Consider the following 6,000-nt stretch of genomic DNA (forward strand, 5'->3'; position numbering starts at 1 on the left):
AAATGACGGCTCAGCATGCTTCTTGTGTTTGAGCTCAGACCATTATGATTTCGTGCTCCCAAGCCCTACCTCCTGATGTGGACCCATTAGTCTATGTTCTATCCTGCTAATTCAACGCAGACTTCGTTTTACTCTGTTCGACAAGGATTTGCCTATCTCTTCTATTATTATTCTCCTTCCGTCTTTTCTATTTTTTTGGGAATAATGAAGAGACGCAGGAGACACTGCAGACTTGCGGGACAATGTTGTAGTAATAACGCATCCAATGAGATCATGGCTCTCATTGTCTGCTGTCACCATTCATTGATTTTCAGCAAACGGCAATGGCATCATAGTAATCCTATAATTGGAGTGAAACTGCTATTTTTCTGGTCTATTATGGTTACAATTTAGAATTGTAAAAGCTCAAAACGTTTTAAGTGAACAAATGTCACCTGATCTCAGACCTAAGTAACACAGACATTACTTGGAGACTGTGAGACCAGTTCTACACACTCTGGCCGGGGGGAGGTGGGGGGCGAAGAAGCCACGGAACAGCCTCCGATGTTAACACTTTTCCAAGAGTAGAAATGAAAAATGAGGGATATTAACAGACAGTGAGTGGGAGAATGTGGAAGAGAGTGAGATGGTACAGAGAGACAAACGGGCACAAACAGAAATTCTCCATTCACCATCGCTGCTCATCGACATAAAGGAGAAGAAAAAGGTAATGAAGGCCAGCCTTTCACCAACACAGGCCAACACCAACAGCATTACAGCCAATAAAGGAATTTTGCATTTTTACAGATGACGTCTGTCAACTAATGAGAGATTCTGTTAAGTATGCTGTTTCACGAAGTGGAATTGACAATTACCCAGGCAATAAAACAATAAAAATCATAAGTAGCCTGAATCTGTGATATGAAACAATAAATCTCTTTGTCTCCACAGATGCTGCCAGGCCTGCACAGTTTCTCTGTCAATTCCTATTGTTGATTCAGATTTCCAGGATTCACACTTCTTTGTTTTATGCTAGTCAGAATCCTTTTTGTGACAATACTGGATTAATGGCCAGTTCCATACAAATTCCCTGCTTTGGGAAAGTTGTCAACAACATAAACTGTCAGGGAAAATCGCCCATTGCAACAGCAGTGAGACCACTGAGTCCTTAGCAGTAGACTTCCACGGAAAGTGAAATATGGCGCTGTATGTTTTCTCAACGAATCCACTTTTACTTTTTTCATTTGTGATCATTTTAGCTGCACATTCAGTTTACTTCTTTGTTCCATTTCTGTCAGCTTGGAAAAGACCTTTCTGCCCCTCTGCAGTGCGGGTAATTGGACATTCATCTTTTCGGATCCAGGCGCTACTATTTCTTGGAGGACCTTCTGTACTGCATCTCGGGTGGGGTGGGTGCGAGGCTGTACCACTATATTCACCTGTCTATAGATATCGGAGAAGGGTCTATCTATTCCACACCACCAGGCTTCCTTATCACTCTTCTGAATCTTTGTTATTATTACCCTTGCCATGGCACCTCCTTCTTTGATAACAGGAAACCGATATCCCGTGTCAGGTGTACCTGTAGCCGTGATGGATACGACTCAGTGCCAGTAACTGGGTACACAAGGATCTCTGTGTAAATATTTATTGCTTTATTTATAGTCGTCCTGGTTACCAAACGGGCATGGGTGGCATGTAAAGGTCAACTTAACATCCTTGGTTTAGATTACCGTCTGCGGTTGAATCCCAGACACCCCTACCTTTAAGACTCATCCTGCCATGCAGCCCCATATTTCTATGAGTCTTCTAATCATTACTTACACTTATTTGGATCCGGTGTTGTCCGATGTCTCCTCAAGGTCAGCTACACGTTTGCAACGGCTGGCGTCTATCCACGTGGCTCTTTCGGGGATCTTAACAGCTGTCTGTGTTGTAGGGAGCCCTTGGAACGGTCCAGCCAGCTCTTCGCCTACATGCTTTTGCTCCTGAAGTCTTTCACCACTATCCAGTCTTCAGGTTCTGGATTGTGCATCTTCCCTTCTGCTGATTGGGGTAGAGCTGCCCTTCTTTTGATTCTGTATTTGATACAGAAGTGTGGAGAGTTTTATACCGTAACATAATATCTCGTCCTCACATTGGTCTGTTATCTGTTTTACAATCGGTCTTGACCAATTCCTGTACTGTGCCACCTTCCAAACAAAATTTCAAACGTCCTAATATTTATTCTTCCTCTCCTTCATATACATTAGCACAATTGGAAATGCCTTTGTCCATGTCACCTCTAGTTCCTCACAACATTTTGCCAATTTATTTTTAAGGGTAGTTTTCTCTTTTTCCATTGCCCTATCGCTCGCTGGGTGACAGGCACAATGTTGCCTCACCTTTATTTCCAAGTAATCACTGATCTGCTGTAGGGCAATATTTATAAATGGCTTTCCATTGTCGCTGCTTAGCCTTTCAGGGATGCCCCATCTCGGAATTATTTCAGTTAGCAAAGCCTTGGCTACTGCATTGGTATCCTGTTTAGACGTGGGAGCACTTCCACCCCTTGAGAAAACATCAACTATTACCAGACAATGCCTTTTCCCTTCGCTGGGTGTTAGGTCAATAAAATCCATCTGTAAATGTTCAAAGGGTCTTTGGGATTTGGGGTGTTCTGCCTGATTCATTTGTATTCCCCTCCCCACATTATTAGTGGCACAGATAACACATTATTCACATTATTTTTATGAGCAATGAGTAAATCCCTTTTTGTACCAGCGTGCTGAAATATTGTCGTACATCCCCACTTTTGACACATGGTCCATACTGTGTGTTACTTTGGCATAGAAAGGGAATAAAGATGGTGGCAGACAGGGTTTCCCACTGGGGCCACACCACACCCATTCTCTCATTCTGCACCCTGCCCTTGTCCATTCACGCTTCTCCTTCGATGTGGCCTGAGACTGTAACTCCCATAAGTCTGCTTTGGATTACAAATATTTGACATACACATGTCAAACTCATCACTTGGCGGCTGATTGGCTGCCGTCCTTGCCGCTCAGTCTACATTTTCATTGCCTTGAGTAATTGAATCATAATTTTTCCTGTGGGCTTCACATTTACATACAGTGATTGATTTAGGCAATCGGACTGCTTTCAGGAGGTCAGAGATCAGTCCATTTTATGTGATTGGCTTTCCAGTGGAGGTCAAGAAGCCCTTGTTTTTCCACAGGGATCCAAAATTATGTACAACTCCGAATGCATATATGCTGTCGATGTAAATATTCACTGTTCTTCCTTCGGCCAATTTACATGCCTCAATCAAAGCAATCAGCTCTGCTGCTTGCGCTGACAGATGAGAAGAAAGTGATCCCGCTTTGACTACCTCGTGGGTAGTTGCGACAACATACCAGACACTGACCTATCTCTTTGCTTCTGAATGCTGACCTATCCACAATAAAATGCCATATCCAGATTCTAAATTGGTGAATCCTTCACGTCTGGTCTCGGGCTTCAAATGTCATTAATTACAGCGACACAGTCATGTGGGTCTCCATTTCCTTCTGTGGGGAGAAGACAAGAAGCATTAAGGACGTTACATCACTTTATTGTCATGTTAGGCTTCTCCAAGAGCAGAGAATTGTACGTGAGCCAACGTGCTGCCGACATGTGCGCTGTGTTATGCTCAGAAAGCAGTCAGGATACTGCATGTGGGACCAGTCGGTTTTATTCAACAAAGCCGACTATGTCCCTGGAAGCTACAACAGCCTTTTCAAATGCAGGCACGACACGGAGGCATTTATGCATTCCTGCCATTACGGGATCTCAGCTGAGTTGAAAAATAAGCTACTGAACTCAATTTTGCACATATAATTCTGCATCAGCACAAATGTCATGCAGGCATGCTTCTCATCCACTGTTTGTACAAAAGGCTTGTTTGGATTTGGAATCCCAGTGTCGGTGTAGTTTGGAGTGCCATTTCAATTCAACAAAGGCACTCTCGGCCTCAGGGGTCACTGCAACGGACTGTAGCTCTGCAAACCTGAACCATAAACTATGTCACTTTTAGATGCTTAAAGGGTTGCGTAATGCGGTTAAACATTCGAAGTAGGATCGCATGACCAAAAAGGATAACAATTGTTTCTTCATGTGAGACTTTGACTTTTGCTGGTTTGCTTGAACTCTGTCTTGACCAATGGCCTTTCCTTGTTCAGATATTAAGTGACCTAAGAACTTCAACTGTTGTTTCACAGTTGATTATGGTGGGGACTCACAGTAATCTTGAAAATGTCACGTGAAAGTATACTATTTGCCTTTGAATGGAAAAGTGAACCAGAATTGACTGTCGGCGTGTAACGGTACACAAAACAAGGCATTTGCTATTTCCACAATAGAGAGCCATTTACATCCGGTGGAATTAGAGCCAATATAATACAGGGGTTGGGAACATTTGGGGTGTGCGGAACAACAGCGTTCTTGATAACCTGCAGGTCATGAACAAACCTCCATTCCGCCAATTCAACTGGAATGCCTTTTTGAACTAAAAAAAATGGGTGTTCTCACCAGTGATTATTCACGGGGGATTATCACTCCAGCCTATAAGAGAGATTCAAAGACTGGAGTAATTCCTTGCACAGCCTCGGGATTTAACTGCTCTTCTGCTTTGCAAGGACGATAATCAGACTACGGGGCTATTCTTAAGGATTCGTATGAGCCCCACATCGTGTTTGCCTTTTGGCCTGAAATCAGTTGGGACCCTTCTTAATCTTGGGTCCGAGACATCTACCATAGGTAAACGCCAGACGACACTCCTGCCGGGGATTACCTGGACTGCCCTGTGTGCCTGAGTTAGCCAATTTAGTTTCTTCCTATACGTCCTTATAACTGCATTGAAGCAGATACCCACACCGACCCTGAAGATACAATCTTTCGTTGTTTGTGCCTGTCGTACCCATGGTCCCAAATTCTGACACCTGTCACTGGATGCCTTCGCCAATGATCCGTGAGGAAAAGAGCCTTCCACATCAAAAACCAGTGTCTATTTACCATCACAGACACTAAAAAAAGTTTCAAGTGACAGCACGTCTGTGCTCATTCCAATAAAATTCGCACAATAACAACTGATCTGGTTTAACCAATCTCCTGAACCAATCCTTCTCTTTATGATTTGTCTGGACCATCGCGGTGTATGAGTGCTGTGCAGTGCAGCATATCTCCAGCAAGAAAATCGGTGTTAATGGGATTAATATGGCTACTTGCTTCCTGGGTGAGTGAATCGCTCATGGCACCTATTGCTCTCTGACATGGATCAGGGTTTCGTGATTCGTATTTTCCAGCCTGCACTGTTTAATCTTCCTTTTGTATTACCTGCAAGCCCGTCAGGATACTGCACAAATCGGACCCCAGTCTCACTATGAGTTCCCGAGACATCAGATTTAAAGTATAGAATTCCAATAACAGAAATGAGAATTGGAATGTTTCCCCCTTACTGGTTTTGCACAATAGGGGTGTGGTAAATCTCTCTCGTGTCATGACTCCTGATGCGCCCATTAAGTTCAGGAAGTTTCTGTTCATCTTTATTTGAGTCGAATCTCTGAACTGCCTTGATTTATGAACTGAATTTGTTGCCCTTGTATCTTCCAAAAAACTAAAAGGTGGACCTTCCACATATAACATAGATGTAAGCATTGACTTATATGCATCATCGTTGTTCTGAAAATATAGTTCACGCTTCGCAAACTCAGTGATCAGTATAGAGGTGGGACATGTTTCAGTGCCCATAAGGTTAGTAGTAGAGATGAGCATAAGCGAGTATTCGTTGCCAAGCATAAAGCAAAGAGGCTTACCTGTAACTTTGGGGCTGCCCACCTCCACCTCAGCCTTCCTCCATTAGTCACCCTGTTGCCCAGCCTCCAGGGCCGATTGAGGTTGTCTGGGCGTGCACTGCCTCACTCAGTGGTCCATTGCTCTGCAAACAAAGCACCGGCCAGATTTACCTCTGCCAGCCCTTCTTTTCACGCAGCACCTCCTTCCAGC

This window comes from Chiloscyllium punctatum, chromosome 27 (assembly GCF_047496795.1).
Source record: "Chiloscyllium punctatum isolate Juve2018m chromosome 27, sChiPun1.3, whole genome shotgun sequence".
NCBI lineage: Eukaryota > Metazoa > Chordata > Chondrichthyes > Orectolobiformes > Hemiscylliidae > Chiloscyllium > Chiloscyllium punctatum.